This window comes from Hyla sarda, chromosome 4, assembly GCF_029499605.1.
Source record: "Hyla sarda isolate aHylSar1 chromosome 4, aHylSar1.hap1, whole genome shotgun sequence".
In the NCBI taxonomy this organism is placed as follows: domain Eukaryota; kingdom Metazoa; phylum Chordata; class Amphibia; order Anura; family Hylidae; genus Hyla; species Hyla sarda.
In genome coordinates, this window is record NC_079192.1 from 313,871,181 (window position 1) to 313,889,469 (window position 18,289).

Sequence of the window (18,289 nt, forward strand, 5' to 3'; positions counted from 1 at the left end):
AACATTGGAGGAACGGAAGGATGCATCAGAAAACAGTAAAATATCACTGTCACCAGGGTCATACCAATAGGTTAGTGCCGGTGATGCTGTTGACAGATTCCCTATAAGGGAATCTGTCAGATAGTTGCACATAGTGAAACTAATCAAAGAGCCATCAGTTATCAGTTACAGAGCAGCATATGACCACAGGTTAGAGCCGATTGCTCAACATCTCCATCCCCTATTGCTGCTTGCCTCCTCCTCCTCCTGTATTTGCATGACAGCCTCTGTGCTTTGTGCTTTAGGGGATGAAAATGTTGGAGGACACCTGCTTATTGCCATATATAAAATGCAAATTGTTCAGCTCGTAAGTCTAAAGGTAAAAATGTGAAGAAAATGCAACTTTTACGTTATGTGCTCCGACCGGACACGCTGGCCGTAAGCGCACGGTCCTGTTCCCTGCTACTGCCGGCGGGGCTGGGACTTGAATCACGGGATGTGCCCTCATGCGAGCCCTAGTCCGTCACTCACCCGGTGCTTCTCCTGCCCCAGCCTCTGTCTCACTGCTCCGGCGTGCGGGACCCCATCCCCTAGGGCGTGCGCATGCCAAAGCTTTAAGATTTAAATGGCCAGTGCGCTCATTAGTGTGATTCATCTGTGGCTCTTTTATATATTCCTCCACCCTCCTCACTCCCCTGCCGGATCATTGTTGCCTTGAGCCTTAAAGAAAGCATTCCTGTATCTGCCTTGCCGTGTATCTGATCCTTCACTTTGTGAACCGATCTTGCTTCTCTGCCACCTGCCTACTGACCTCCTGCTACATCCTGACTATGCAACCGTTCCGCCTGCCCTCACCTTCTGCTATCCAGACTACGAGCTGCCTTATCCCTCCCGTGCCTCGCATCTCCTCAGTCGTCTGTGGGGTTGAGCTGTGAACGGGGTAGGGACCTGGGTGCCGCCTGCCGCAGCAAGTTCATCCCCCATCCATCTGATGAAAACCAGCAGCACCTTAGACTCCGCTCCCTGTTTACGGTCCAAGTCATCTGCCACACAGGTCCAGTGGATCCACATCCACTGGGGTTCCTGTCTTCTGAAACGTGTTACATTAACCCCCATGTGGCACTGTGAATAGTTACACTTTGTTATACCCTTAGACAGATCCCAGGATTTTTTTATACTTACAAATATTAGATATTTCACTTTACCTTTTCAATTCAGTAAGCTATGCGTTACTAGAAACAGCAATATTTATTAAAACATAATTGTAAGATACTGTATCAATTGATAGACTAAACAGATTAGAAACATGTCATCAATCTGTGCACAGACGTACAGAACACTTATGATAGTGTCCCATCAAAAATATTTTTTGTCACAATAAAAGCATCATATAAATAGATCAAGAAGATTGTGAGAATGTCATATCCAGTGAAATATTTCTATTGGCGTGTCCAGAGTTTGTAATTTTCTATTTAAAGCTTGGAAACTTTTATAGATAATCCCCAAGAGGGACAACGACAAGAAAATACAGATATAACAAAAGACTTTGAGCCATAGAACTGCGCTGAAACTTCTGCTCAAAAGGAATATGTTTCATTGGTTATGACATGAAAGTTTTCACATTTCATTTTTCTATGTTAACATTATTAAAACTGTTGCCCCTTTTCTCGATAAATGACTAGAATAAAACATGTTCTACCATACAGGAAAATATCAGACTGACTATGCTTCCAATATTGTCTGGAATCCTTCAATCCAATACTCACAGTATATGTGTAACTACAGGGGGTAATCTAAATTAATAGATTTAAGACATTTTATAAGATTTAACTTTTTTTAAGTGGGTTTCGAAAATGGCTATAACCCTTTGGATCTGAGTTGAAGACTTTTGTAATTTCAATGTCTATTGAATCATAAGCACTATTTCTACTGTCGGCAGTAGCCCAATAATGCTCTCCATAAGAATTACAACACTGTAACTCTAGATAGCAGGAAGATGGCTTAACATGACATGTTATGGTTTGTTAATGTCAGTAATAGGACATTCAAACAAGTGGCAAAAAACTGAGAATTTCAGCCAAATGACAGATGGCTGTGAGAGCAAACTATAGGACTCATCTTTTACCAGAATAGGGCTCTTTAGTGCACATGTTCTTGCACGCTTTAGTAAAAACTAATGTTCCCCTTAAATAACTTTGGGGCCTCTCTTCTAAGAACTTCTCATCTGTGTTGTACATCTCTTCAGTAATGCCCCTCAGTGCAGTTCCACTGCTGTTCGAATATGTCTCAGCTACTTCCATATATATTCTACTAGTAGATAAGAATAGTTTCTTCTTCTAGAGAATTAGTTAACTACACATATTTACTGAATTAGCATTGGAAGACTGAAAACCAGTTCCATTCCTCAAACTGGGGTTGTTACAGCAGCAAAAACATGGATTTGTTGCAGCCTCATTCAGGGGAATAGAACAGTTGAACAGAAAAATCTGTGTGTAAATGTACCTTTAGTTTGGCAGTGTTCAAAGCTATGATTTGAATTAAATATGGCATTGTTTAATAAAGGGAACCTGTCACCCGCAGCATAAAACAGACTTCCTCAACATCATGATCTATGATTCACTCATAGTTGTATCCAGGAAGAGGGCTCCGAGTCATCTGAGTGGTCCACCAGACTTGATAGATAGATCTCTCCCTGTAACCAAATAGGGAGAGCTCTATCTATCAAGCCGCAGGGGTGCCATTCTGATGACCCTAAGTCCCTTTACCAGCTGAAGTTGCAATCATGATTATTATGAATTGGCTCAGCTGTTAGGAGAAAATCATAGATCATTATGATGAGGAAGTCTGTCATTGTTTTATTCGGGCAGCATGAAACTTTTGCAAGTTTACATTTAAGTATTGTACACTGCTGTTATTTGGGCTGTATGGTTGTTTTATTTAGATTCTACACTGTACATTAGAATAAACCAAACAACAAGCTAGAATAAAGGGTTTCAAAATATGAGTATAACAAAGTACTAATATCTACAGTGGCCCCTATTAAATCAAAATGCTATAAGGTGAACTCCATATGAAACAGAAACCCAACAATAAGAGAAAAGAGACACTTGTATATCTCATAAAAATATGTATGTTAATTGTGTCAAAAAAAATATACACATAAAAAATCTAAGTAAAAAAATGGTATCATCCGGACCGCCACACGAAATTAACTGTATATGACAGTACAGTAGAAAACAGTCACATAGTATTTGTAAAGTGCATAATGTAGTATGTATTATGTGATAATGTAGTATGTATTATGCCATACGGACGGGGAGACCGGGTGCAACTCGGTTAATAGCCCATGTAAAGGACGCACATGAGAACAACCCAAAGGTCCTGCGTTTCCTAGGGTTGGAAAAAGTACAGTTCAGCAAAGGCGAACGGATTGACCAGAAACTCCTTCGTGCTGAAACTCTATGGATAATAAGAACCAGCGCGACAGGAGTTTTAGGGTTAAATGATCGGACTGATTTGGCAGCCTGCTTCTAGATAGAAAGGTACCTCCCCCTCCTTCCCAGATCATCAGGTCACATGACCCGAATTCAGGGGAATGATTGGAAGCACACCTTCACTTACCTGTATATAGTCACAGTCTAAGGTTTGGTTAACATGGCCGGAGGAAGCACGAACATCGTGCGAAACGGAGCTTGGTCGCCATCCTGTGTCCCCCCACTACCCTCTTCCCAAATGAGATGTTTGTGAGTATGAATCAATAAAAGAAGATATACTCAGCTGGCCGCGGTGAGTTGCCGATTATTCTTCTCTTCTTCTTTTGTTGCGATTCCATGCACTATTGCTAGTCAGAGCACCACCCCCAGCAAACTATAGTCCTGGTCTGCCGTGTCATCATCATTCTGCACCTGAAGGGATAGTAGTGCCGCGCTGTCTGTCTATGAACTGTGTATTATGTGATCACATACAATAAAAATGGGGGAATAATATCCCAAATAGTACAAGCATTAAAGTGTTTTGGCGCCCATTTTATAAGATTAAATAAACAAGTAATGATGCACATAAGCAAACATAACAAAAACAGTGCGAGTGTGGGGCTCATGATGACGCCACTCCAATATTTCAGTATGCACACCTTTGGAAGACATTTTTATTGTATGTAAATTCCTCACACATACATCATTGTGCACTTTAACCTCTTAAGGACGTAGGACGTACCTGTACATCCTATGCCCGGTCCTGGTGTTTAAAACGGGGTCACACCGTGGTCACACCGCGTCAGACCGCCGCATCTGAAAGTGAAAGTAAACGCTTACCAGCAGCTCAGTCGGGCTGATCGGGACATCGCGATAAAATCGCGATGTCCCGATCAGCTAGGACATGAGCGGAGGTCCCCTTACCTGACTCCGCTGCTTCCAATCAGGGTTTGTTAGCTCCTAGCCTGCGCTACAGGCTTGAGCAATCGAGCCCCTATCTCGCTGATCCATGCCAAGCTATGGCTTTGCAGGGATCAGCATAAGAGATCAGTGTGTGCAGTGTTATAGGTCCCTATGGGAGCTATAGCACCACAAAAAAAGTGGGAAAAAAAAGTTAACAAAGGTCATTTAACCCCTTCCCTAATAAAAGTTTGAATCACCCCCCTTTTCCCATAAAAAAAAAAAAAGCTGTGTAAATAAAAGAAGGACACAGGGAGAAGGGGAGGGGGGAGTAAAAAGGACAGGGGGAGGGGGAGTAAGAAGGACACGGGGGAGGGGAATAAGAAGGACACAGGTGTCCTTGCCTATCTTGTTTGGGGCCCCCAAATTCCTTCAAACGGCCTTGACTATACAAGGGACAAATAGGTGCACCACACCATGACCACTACCATTACCAACATATAGTGACAGGATAATACTACCATACTGATCCTGAATAAAATTTTTTTTTAAAAAACTATACACAGACCAGTATCACCAATAACACCACTATACAGGGGACACATAATACCGCCACACCATGGCCACTACTATTACCACCACATAGTGACTGAATAATATTACAAAAACTGATAAAACCATTATAGACGGGCTAATATTCCCCCATGCAGTGACCATATAGTGGTGACCCCGTCTCTTTATGGGCTCTGCATACCAAATTAGTGATTACATACAGTTACATCTGGTGACGTCTTCTCTAATTGAAAACACAGTAAGGCTAAAAATTAGGAAGCGCTCCAATCCAAAGTGCACGGAATAAATATAAAAATAAATAAAAATGACTCAATCGGTGTGTGGGGAGTCCAAGGCATCCAAAAAGGAGCAGGGCCCGGCACTAACACCCCAGAGCCATGATAACTTTAAAAGTATGCACTAATCCTTCTCCTCTACCAGAATGGTATACACTAGTTCAGCAGCGCCGCACTCAGGTACAGCACTCACAGGAGCGGCGATTCATGTTCCCCACTCCTGTACAGTAATGAGTGGTGATGTACATCATGAGCATCGCCACTCACTTTAGGCCTGTGATCCAAATCCTCTAGCAGTGGCTGGGAATTTGCCTTAGATGCCTTAGGGTTGCGCTGGCCCTGTGTATATGACTTGTGCCATGTTTATAGTACATTTTCTCTTCTGCAGAGAAGGAGAAGGAGATTCTCAAAGAATTTTATGCCCAAAAATAGATATATTTTGTCGCGAAAAGTATCGACCACATTTTCAAAGAGCTTTGTGCTGCAGTTTACACTGTTCATGTCAGTTTTGTAAAAGTGAGCGTGTCCACGTATATTGTCTGCTTTACAGGATATTTTCACAGGGATGAGAGTACAGTTTACATCAAAAATTTCACACCAGCTTTTTGATAGTGTAGAAATGACAGAAATGGTTGTAGTCTTATTGTTTTTTTTTTTTTTTTTCTCTTCTCATTTTAGATACGTGAATGCATAGGAATACGTCACATTCCGTGGATTGCGATGATGAACAGCGTTTTTAAAATGTCAAAAAACGGGTTAACAAGGGCTGTGGGGGAGTTTTTATTTAAATAAAACATTTTTTTCAATGTGTTGTGCTTTTTATAATTGAATTTTCAGGCCTGAGTGTCAAAAATGGTGCTCCTGGGCCTAGGTGGTAACAGGATGGCGTTATTTAGGCTGGGGAGGGCCAGTAACAATGGTCCTCGCCCACCCTGGTAACATCAGGCTGTTGCTGCTTGGTTGGTATCTGGCTGATACTGAAAAAATGAACACAAACGTTTTCTAATTTATTTATTAAAAAATGAATAGGGTTCCCACTATTTTCAGTATCAGCCAGATGCCAATCAAACAGCAACAGCCTGACATTACCAGGGTGGGCGAAGACCATTGTTACTTGCCCTCCCCAGCCTGAATACCGCCAGCCTGTTGCCACCTAAGCCCAGGTGCGCCATTTTTTACACTCCGGGCCTGTTGGTACCGGCTCTTCCCGGCACCCCTGTGGCGGTGGGAACCGGGGTAATAATTGGGGGTTAGCGCTAGCTGATTTTGGGGCTGGCACTAAGCCCCAGCTTAGTAACGGTGCATGCCCACCAAGTTTTTGCAATACAGTTCCTGTATCAGGTTTTTGATGAAAAACTGATTCCTTAAAACCTGACTAAACCTGACTCAAAACCTGACTAAACTGATTCCTCAAAACCTGGCAAACCGTATATGGTTAAAACTGTATAAGGTTTAAAAAATGATGTCCAGTTGTATCAGTTTTTAAAGAAAAAAGTGTATACATTTTTTACTTTTCACTCCATTTTGAATAAAGTTTCACTTGTTTGATTGAAATTCCAAGAAAAATAAAGGGTGCAAAGTCAAAAACCGGATGGTGAAAACCAGATGGAACCGTACATACATACGGTTCCATACGGTTCCCATGGACTCCGATGTTAAAAAAAAAAAATTATGTGGTTTAATACGGTTTTTCACCCGGACCAAAAAACGTGGTAGAATATGGTTTGGGTATGGGTAAAAAAATGGACAAAACGATAAAGGATGCAAAACGGACTAAACCGGATGCTGCGCTTGACATACGGTTTACAATGTAAAGTCAATGCATACGGTTTTTTATACGGTTCCATGCGGTTTTTAGCTTGAAACCATATACGGGAACTGTATAGCTACAACGTGGTGTGCATGCACCCTAAGGGATTCAATTATAAAAAATACGACACATTGAAAACATTTTTTATAAAAAAAAAAAACACTCTCCCACAGCCCTTATTAACCATTTTATTGAAATAAAAAAAACGCTGGTCATCGTTGCAGTCCACCAAATCTGACGTAGTCCTCCGCATTCACGTATCTGAAATGAGAAGAAAAGAACAAGAAACATGGTTTAGGACATTGTTTGCGCTCTCCCCTGGGAAGAGCGCACATTATGCAGCTTGTTCCTAAACAGTGAGCCTCCAATTGTTGCTAAACTACAACTCCCATCATGGGGGTCTGTAGTTAAGCAACAGCTGGAGTCTCCCTGTTTGGGAACACACTGCCAGAAAGGCTCTGTTCCCATTGTGCAAAATGCATAATGAGAAAAAAGTCAGGACTAGACAGTGTAGCTCCACATCATCACTAGGGGCAGAGCAGTAAAGGTCGCAGGAGGTCTCAGGAATGAGATCCCCTTTCCATCTGTCCCTCTGCCCTTGGACTACTACTCCCATCATGGGGCAGAGTCTGTCCCATGATGGGATTAGTTGTAGTACCGCAGCGCTGAGGGATGGCACTTGCACATCCCCTGGCGGCGGGACTTTAAGGACTACTACTCTCATCATGGACAGACTCCATCCATGATGGGAGTTATAGTCCAAGGGCTGAGGTGCAGATCATTCTGCTGAGACCCACTGCGGCCACGGGCTTTTACAGTTAATAAATGCGGATCGCAGCAGGTCTCTAGAGAATGACCCAGTGCGATCTGCCCCTCAGCCCCTGGACTATAACTCCCATCATGGGCAGAGTCTGTCCATGATGGAAGTAGTAGTCCTAACTGTCCCAAAATAGTTAATATATTATGTTTCCAAAATGCATAGGGGAACACAAGTTTCCCATTCTCAGATGCTTTCTGACACTTCGGTACGTGTCCTCCGAGGTGGTGTATATTTGCACAAGAAAAGTGTTTTTGTGCATTTTTTTGCGTTTAAAAAAACACAGTTAATAAATTTGATTCTACAGTAGAAAGTGCTCTATAAAGAAATGGCTATGAAGAATTCTATCAGATTTTGCGCAAAAAAAACTATTGCGCCTATTTTTGCTTAAAAATACACAAAAAAAACTCCAAATACGATGATAAACTCCCCTCATAATGTTAAATGCAAATAGAGACTACCTACAGTGAGAGTTAATTTCAGCAGACTGTCTTCTGTAAATTGAACAGTAGCTGAACAAAAACTCAACTTAAAAAAACTCAATAGCACATTTTCTCCCATCTTATACACAGACTTTGGACCGAAGTCCAAACACAGGAAGTGCAACCTGGAGTGCTGAGAGGGGTGTGTCCAGCCTCATCCAATCATAGCTCCTCTTACACTTCCATATGCTGTTGGTTGGACCCCCCCCCCCCCCCCTCAGCACTCTAGGCTGCACTTCCTGTGTTGGGGCTTCGGTCCAAAGTCTGTGTGAGATGGGGGAAAATGTGCTCTTGAGCTTTTTTAAGCACAAATAAAACATTGAAAACTAAAAAAAACAAAATTACAAAATTAAACAAAGTATATTAGAAATATTTTTTATTTACCATAAGGAGCGCAATAGCAAATTTTTTTCAATGAGAGTGCCCATTTAAAATAAATCAACTCAGTTTTTTTAACCCCTTAATGATGTGCGGTATTAACCCTTTAGAAGCGGCGGTCAAAGCTGACCGCCGCTTCTAAAGCGAAAGTGAAAGTGACCCGGCTGCTCAGTCAGGCTGTTCGGGACCGCCGCGGTGAAATCGCGGTGTCCCGAACAGCTGACCGGACACCGGGAGGGCCCTTACCTGCCTCCTTGGTGTCCGATCGGCGAATGACTGCGCCGTGCCTGAGATCCAGGCAGGAGCAGTCAAGCGCCGATAACACTGATCACAGGCGTGTTAATACACGCCTGTGATCAGGATGAGAGACCAGTGTGTGCAGTGTTATAGGTCCCTATGGGACCTATAACACTGCAAAAAAAATGTAAAAAAAAGTGTTAATAAAGGTCATTTAACCCCTTCCCTAATAAAAGTTTGAATCACCCCCCTTTTCCCATAAAAAAAATAAAACAGTGTAAAAAAAAAAAAATAAACATATGTGGTATCGCCGCGTGCATAAATGTCCGAACTATAAAAATATATCATTAATTAAACCGCACGGTCAACGGCGTACGCGCAAAAAAAATTCCAAAGTCCAAAAAAGCGTATTTTGGTCACTTTTTATACCATTAAAAAATGAATAAAAAGTGATCAAAAAGTCCGATCAAAACAAAAATCATACCGATAAAAACTTCAGATCACGGCGCAAAAAATGAGTCCTCATACCGCCCTGTACGTGGAAAAATAAAAAAGTTATAGGGGTCAGAAGATGACATTTTTAAACGTACACATTTTCCTGCATGTAGTTATGATTTTTTCCAGAAGTGCGAAAAAATCAAACCTATATAAGTAGGGTATCATTTTAACCGTATGGACCTACAGAATAATGATAAGGCATAATTTTTACCGAAATATGCACTGCATAGAAACGGAAGCCCCCAAAAGTTACAAAATGGCGTTTTTTTCTTCAATTTTGTCGCACAATGATTTTTTTTTCCGTTTCGCCGTGCATTTTTGGGTAAAATGACTAATGTCACTGCAAAGTACAATTGGCGACGCAAAAAATAAGCCATAATATGGATTTTTAGGTGGAAAATTGAAAGGGTTATGATTTTTAAAAAGTAAGGAGGAAAAAACAAAAGTGCAAAAACGGAAAAACCCTGAGTCCTTAAGGGGTTAATAGGACCCCTGCTGATCCTGAGAATGGTGATATTTTTGTCCCCAAAATAAATAGTGCAGCCTGAGCCTGTGCAGCTATCCCTCCATTCATTGTTTATGGGAACATTTCCTATAGCTGAACTTTGAAAAGTGTTGCAGTCCCATTCATTCCGGGGACAATGATGTCTCCATTCTCAGGATTGGTGGGGTCCCAGCTGTCAGAACCCCAAAAATCTGACTGTTATCTCCTATAGTGTGTATAGAGAAAAACTTGTCATATAACATGTAACATGTAGCACAGGAAAAAAAAAAATAAAAAATAAATGATATATAATTTTTTTTTCTCTTATTTTTTTTGCTGTGCTACATGTTTCTTTTTTGCATGTTAGACACCGTGTATTGTTTACAATAAATAACATGTTACCTTTATATTATGGGTTTGTCAATTCTGATTATACTTAAAATGCACAACTTATTTATGTTTTACAGAAAAAAAAATAGCAATGATTAGCAAGATTTTCAGGTACATTTTATTGATTAACTTTCCTTTTTTGGGGGGACATGGGGAGTGTAAACTGTTTTAAGGACAGCATAAGGCTATCCAGGAATTACCTCACCTTGAGAAGGAAGGTAAGTAAGTCCTTTCTGAACAACCGATGGCTGATCTTCAAACTATTAAGCAAATGTTTCATCATGAACAGTTATTCATGAAAAAGGGAACAAACACACATCTAATCTATCTGTTAAAGGGGTATTTTAGTTTATAACACAGGAAATAGGAAAATAATGTTTGGGACTTCCTTCAATTTTGAGGTTAGGGTCTTAAAGGAGTAGTCCAGTGGTGACCCAGTGGTGAGCAACTTATCCCCTATGCTAAGGATAGGGGATAAGTTTGAGATCGCGGGGGGTCCGACCACTGGGGCCCCCTGCGATCTCCTGTACGGAGCCCCAACAGCCCGCAAGAAGGGGGCGTGTCGACCTCCGCACGAAGCGGCGGCAGACATGCCCCCTCAATACAACTCTATGGCAGAGCCGAAGTGCTGCCTTCGGCAATCTCCGGCAATCTCCGGCTCTGCCATAGAGATGTATTGAGGGGGCTTGTCGGACGCCGCTTCGTGCGGAGGTCGACACCTGCTATCTGGCCGGAGAGCCTGGCCCACGTACAGAGAGATCGCAGGGGGCCCCAGCGGTCGGACCCCCTGTGATCTGAAACTTATCCCCTATCCTTAGGGGTACTCCATTTTTTTTTTTTTTTTTCAAATCAACCGATGTCAGAAAGTTAATCAGATTTGTGATTTAATTCTGTTTAAAAATCTTAATCCTTCCAGTACTTATCAGCTTTTGTAAGCTCCAGAGGAAGTTCTTTTCTTTTTGAATTTCCTTTCTGCCTGACACGAGTGCTCTCTGCTGACACCTCTGTTCATTTTAGGAATAGTCCAGAGCAGGATAGGTTTGCTATAGGGACTTGCTCCTACTCTGGACAGTTTCTAAAATGGACAGAGGTGTCAGCAGAGAGTACTGTGGTCAGACAGAAAGGAAATACAAAAAGAAAAGAACTTCCTCTGCAGTATAAAGGAGCTGATACGTTCTGGAAGGATTCAGATTTTTAAATAGAAGTACATTTACAAATCTGTTTAACTTTCTGGTACCAGTTGAAATGGAGCGGTGGTCACAGCAGTCAGACCACCGTGATCATACATTTATCCCCTATGTCGTTAAGGCTTTTTTCACACATCATACAACTGTCGTTGACTTTGGATAATTGTGGCAGAGCTGGCAACAATCGTACCGCAATTTCAGAAAGTCCCAGGGAAACTTGAGGGTACAGCAAAACATCTGCAACATTTGAAGCCTATAATTTTGCAAACATATTTCCAAAACACAAACAAATAGCCAATACATTTGCACTAGAAGTTACTAAGAAAAGTCAAAGCAGAGAGCACTAGAAAAGACTGTAATTTCAATCCAATCTGTCGGAAATACATTTTAGGATGGCATAATATGTTTGCTGCCACAATGCTTTAATACATTTGGTAGACTGTCAGTTCATTTATTCATTACAGAAGATAAGAGGGTATGAGCAGGCTCTTAATGAGTTCTGTAAAACAAGGCGCTCATGTCTCATAGGTTTAGCAGGTGTACTAGGTTATGTTTTTATTTAAAAGGCACAAAATATTAAAGGGGTATTTCAGTGTGGCCAAAACATTTATATATTGTTATGGCTGTAGAGAAATAAAAAAAGAAATATACTTTTCTACCCGGATTCCCTGATGGTTCTGGTGCAGCTCTATCCCTTTAATCAATTTTAACATATGTATGTAAATGTTTCAGCAGGTCCTCAATACTGAATAAATGTAACATATACTAGTGATTATGGGGGCGGACAATTACATAACAGCATAGTCAAGTTTTTCCTTGCATGCAGCAAACAACAGATCTCCTTCAGCTAAATATAAATGCAGATAAGTTGTTTCTAAAGGCTTAATGTCATTTTAAATGTAAAGTTGGTGATGTCACACAATACAACCTTTTACAATCTTAAGTGTTGAATTGCCTGACAACCTACTCTTCAGCAATGTATGTGAAAACCTTTTTACGTCTTACGAATTGGAGTTACACAGAAACCTGTAAGAGCCCATTAGTAATTTCATCCAAGACTCAGGCGATTACTTAGTAATATCGTATAACAATATGTAAATCCTATTAGAATTGTCGAAGCAGTTGAATGCTTTTATGTCAAACTGAGAAAGTGATCAAACAACAACAGCAATCTGAGCAACTCAGATCTTCTGTCACCAATAATCATCCACCCTCCGTGACTGATGTCCAAAGCATGTGAACTCTGCAGGACCTGTGAATGTGACCCATAGAGTACATGAGCCATGACTAAGGACCTGTAACGGTCCGAAACGCGTCAGCTCCTGTCTGAGGCAAGTTTGTATCCACTCATCCTACAATAAAATACCTATCGTTTTACCGCACTTGGTGCTGGACATTCCTTTGTTATATCATAGAGTACATAGTGGAAGGTGCCCAGAGAACTAATCTCTAAATCTTACGATCTATATATATATATATATATATATATATATATATATATATATATACATATAGTGACCCCCCGACCTACGATGGCCCCGACATACTATCATTTCAACATGCGATGGCCTCTCAGAGGCCATCGCATGTTGAAGGCAGCATCAACATACGATGCTTTGTATGTCGGGGCCATCGCATAAACGGCTATCCGGCAGCACAGACTGCTTCAGCTGCCACCATATAGCTGTTTACTGTGCCCCATGTGGTCCGCTGACGATCACTTACCTGTCCTCGGGGCTCCGGTGCGTCCTCTTTGGGATCCCTTGCGTCGTCGGCGCTCTCCATCGTCGTCATCACATTGCTGCGCACGCCGTCATCCAATAGGAGCGGCGTGCGTAGCGACGTGATGACGGCAATAGAGAGCGAGGATGCCGGGGAAGCAGAGGCCTTGCGTCGGGGACACCCTGGGGACGCGGCGACAGCGATGGAGGCCACATCCAGGACAGCGGTGACGCGCGGTGACGGTCCGGAGCGGCGGAGACACATGAGTATAACCTCCAATACCAGTGGTCTTCAACCTGCAGACCTCCAGATGTTGCAAAACTTCAACTCCCAGCATGCCCAGACAGCCGTTGGCTGTCCGGGCATGCTGGGTGTTGTAGTTTTGCAACATCTGGAGGTCCGCAGGTTGTAGACCACTGTCCTATACTTTACATTGCACGGATCCCTCAACATACGATGGTTTCAACAAACGATGGAACGGATTACCATCGTATGTTGAGGGACCACTGTATATATATCAATGTATGAACTATAAAGTTATATGACCTTCTCTGAAGCTAAAATGCTGTTACACATTCTTGATATTTGCATTTTGGGTCTGCAGTCATATATAACTGGTGTATATTTTGCAGCTGTAGCAACACAGTTAATGCTTGGTTACCATTTTATAATACTAGGTTTGAGTCTAGAGCTTTTAGTTACATAATACTTGACTCATGCAATACAGCATGATGGTTTCATTCGTCTCTATTCACATGAATGCACATGGCCATTTGCAGTCAGTTTATTGTTCTATTTATTGGCCTTACAAATATGGATGAAATCTGAAGGATTCATTATGCAGTTGAACTCCACCATAGAAGAACAATCCAAAAGCTGTGCAGGCATTTATTACATAATGCACGTACTAGGGCCCAGCGAACAGTCCAACAGTGAAGTGATGACAACTGCTACTTACACATTCTGTGGCAGAATAAGTATAGCAATAAAAAGTCAGCGTTGTCTTTTCTCGGTTTGTTAAGCATCTCAATATGTTACTTTTCCATAAGAAAGAATTTATGGAAAGGTGTTCAAATGAAATAGTAGGGAATGGATAGATTATAAAGAAGAACCAAACTACCAAAGCATAACCTTTTTTCATTTTAGTCATTATCAGTGGATTTAGCTACAGTTTAACTGCACAAAAAAAACTTTTTATATTGTTCTGAGAGATATCCTGAGGCAGAACTCAAGAGACAAATGACAAAGTCAGCTCTGCTACATCTGACATAGCCTATAGCCAGTTTCAAAGTGTAATAGACCTGTATTGTTGCATCCGAATTACAGCTGCAAGTCTTGACCCAACCGTTGGTCTAATGACCACAACTGAAAGCATTATGGCTCCTTATGACAGGTTAGGTTCAGGTCATTAGACCCACGGTAGGGCTGAACCAGGACTTGTTGCTGTAATACAGACGTAAAGATGCACCTGTATTACACTCACCTGAAACTAGCCTAAAACTATTTAATTTTCAAACAGAATGGGTTCACAAGTTAGTTTATTAAGGTTTTACCTAATAAAGTGATGGCTATGCTTCATATAAGATAGAGATAGGCATAAGGCTATCCTTGATATAAGATAGATAGGTATAAGACTATCCTTCATATAAGATAGATAGGTATAAGGCTATCCTTGATATAAGATAGATAGGTATAAGACTATCCTTCATATAAGAGAGATAGGTATAAGGCTATCCTTCATATAAGAGAGATAGGTATAAGACTATCCTTCATATAAGAGAGATAGGTATAAGGCTATCCTTCATATAAGAGAGATAGGTATAAGGCTATCCTTCATATAAGAGAGATAGGTATAAGGCTATCCTTAAGATAGAGATAGGCATAAGGCTATCCTTCAGATAAGATAAATAGGTATAAGGCTATCCTTCATATAAGATAAATAGGTATAAGGCTATCCTTCATATAAGATAGATAGGTATAATGCTATCCTTCATATAAGAGAGATAGGTATAAGGCTATCCTTCATATAAGATAGAGATAGGTATAAGGCTATCATTCATATAAGATAGGTCCAGGGAATATTGATAGGATTCAGATTATTGGGCAGACTAGATGGGCCAAATGGTTCTTATCTGTCAACACATTCTATGTTTCTATGTCTATGTTTCTATTACATGATGTTGGCAATTCTTGGCATTAACACTGAACTTTACATACTGATAAGCCTTCCATATGTGTAGTGATTGTGTGCATGGATGTGTGCTTGTGTATGTGCATATGTATGTATGTATGTGTATGTATAAATGGGTGCGTGTGTGTATTTATGTAAAATGTATGTATGTATGTGTGCATGTGTATGTATATATGTGTGCGTGTGTGTGTGTATTTATGTAAAATTTATCCATGTATGTGTGCATGTGTATGTATATATGTGTGCGTGTGTGAATTTATGTAAAATGTATATATGTGTGTATGTATATATGTGTGCGTGCGTGTGTATTTATGCAAAATGTATGTATGTATGTGTGCATGTGTATGTATATATGTGTGCGTGCGTATTTATGCAAAATGTATGTATGTATGTGTGCATGTGTATATATGGGTGCATATGTACGTAAGTGTGCATGCACATGTATGTTTATGTGTGTAACTAGACTCTAAGCCCAGAGGGTTCCATAATAATTTGGTGCTCTCTAAAAGATATGGTTTATCAGCTTATTCATTAGCTAGTTTGTTATATAGATATATAAGTAAAGGAACATTCTAAAATCATCTTTTCACTAAAATGACATGTATTGTCTTTACACATGGCCAGTTTGAACACATCAGTTTTTTATCCATTGGCAGCTTAGAAGATCTGTATATCTGTAAGATGATTCACAATTACCCCCCGAATATCCTTATTAAAAGCTCCCATAAAGCCATAAAAAGCCCACATTCTAGGCTTCGTTATTACGGTCTGCATATCTAGGACACTGTGGGCAGGGACATGGCAGCCCTAAATGTATCACACAGAATAAATGTCACTGCATTATTTATTTATTTAATTTTGCCTTAGAAGATGCAGATGCTTTTAAAGCACACTTTTCATCGCCTAACTGCTTTGAAATCAAGCAGATTTTATGTATGCGTTGTGAAGTGATGATCATACTGTACCTGGAGTACCTGAAGCTGGATCCTTCATAGGAACCAAACCAGAGGATCTTGCTTTGTCTGAACACCAATTTCCTTGATATTAGATTTGCGTCCCGGCTCCTTCTCCCAGTTTGACAGTACTTTTACATTCTTCTCGCTTGTCATTTATAGGCTTGAGTTCGGATTGTTTCTTATTTCACTGTAAACATCATGTTTGTTTCCTAATATATTTCGACAACCCCCAAAACAATATATATATTTGTTCCCAAAGCTTATAATTCACCACTGTCCCAATTCCTTTTTGCCAATAAGGAACTGAACTGTAAGATTAAGGATTGTAATTCATTTTTAGTTTCAGAGTCCGCCAAAGCAAATAAATAGATCTTATGTTTCAGCAGCGGTCGTACCAAGAAGCCTCATCTTCATCATTCCAAATTCTAAGAATTCTTTAATATGTGTCCAGAGACTATTCCCAGAGTCAGCTGTTACAAAGTTTTAACACGACTAGTTTAGGATGGTAGCCAGAAGTTTTATCTCGGGATCATGGTTTAGGACTAAATGTTTGGATCTTTGAAGATTTTTCTTGTGTATATAAAAGAGTGGTCCAGGCATGGGATACCTGGTTTCAACCCGCCGGATGTTGCTTTTTCTGACCGATTTTCATCATTCAGCATCTTTTCATTAACCAGCGGCATCAGTCTCATGCAGAATGAACTATATGACTATGAGACAAGAGTTGAGTGTTTTTTTTTCACATGGTCCACTTCTATGAAACCTTGTCATGGCCTCATGTTCCTCGAGTCTACCTGAGTTGCACACATTCAACGTCCGGTATCTTTGGTGAGTCAGTTCCTCCTAAGGTTACATACATGACACAGTAACAAGACATAAGGGTACATTTGAGAGCAAAATAACAGTATATTCTCCTAGAATACTGTAACTGAGCAATACATATGGTACTAAAAATTACTAAATAGAAAATCAATAAATAACTTCATCCATTTTTGAAATACAAAAACCTTGTGAACATGCTCCAAACCAATTATTCCTATATCTTTGCATGACATTAAAATTGCATCAACTAAAGATACGCTGTATGCAGACATGAAGAACTAAGCCTCAGCACAACACTCATCCAGCATGCATCACTTACATGGATCTTGAAGAATTTAGCTGGTCCTCAAGATGATTACGACCTCATCACGTTGTAGATGAAAGTAGCCTTCCTGTTAAAACAATGCTGTCTTGTCTTCTCCACTTTGAGAGTGCTGTTGTATCTCCCAGTTTGGTTATGCTGTTTGTTCCATTGTTAGATTATCTGACGTCCTGTATAGAGTATATGTATATATGTATTCAGAGCTCCCTCTAGGGGTCCACAACAGTGAGACACTCCACAACGAAAGAACCTGATTCATCAGGATGCAAGGGATTTGGGAGCAGACGGTTCTCCCTTTAGGTTATCGGAGCTCATTTCATTATATTGAACTTAGGTGTTAATCTTTGTAACTACTCAAAGCTAAAACTATTTTGCATTACCATAAACTAGTAAACTATAGATAGCTATTGTGCAAAATCTGTTAGTCAAGCAAGTATGAACTTGAGCATGGAAGATGCTAAGAACTTACATTCTGACAAATTCTTTAGAGAATCACAATGGGTCTATTTTTTTTAAATAGAATAATTTAAAATATGGAATAAACATTGCACTGTAGGGATAAGGCTTGTTTTCAAAAGTACCCGAATCTCATGTACAAAGCCTAACACTGCAATCATTAAAAATGAACTCCGGCCGTGAATGCAGTGTCCCTGGGTCCCCGTCTGCCGGCGGGGCTGGGATTCGCATCACAGGACGCGCCCGCATGCGAATCCCAGCCCGTCAATCATCACGCTCCACTGTCCCTATGTCTCAGCTCCAGCACGCGTGTCCCCGTCTCCTAGGGCACGCGTGC

General features: G+C 40.7%; 1 protein-coding gene across 2 annotated transcripts in view; it reads right to left on the reverse strand.

Annotated features, from left to right (window-relative positions):
* Positions 1-18,289, reverse strand: part of DRD1 (dopamine receptor D1) — a 95,908-nt gene that overhangs the window by 62,978 nt on the left and 14,641 nt on the right. For both annotated transcript variants that reach the window (XM_056574860.1, XM_056574859.1), the window contains exons 6-7: positions 17,494-17,666; positions 16,362-17,195 (exon numbers count right to left, since the gene is read on the reverse strand). The gene's annotated coding sequence lies outside the window, so the exon portion shown is untranslated. The remainder of the gene's footprint in view (positions 1-16,361; positions 17,196-17,493; positions 17,667-18,289) is intronic.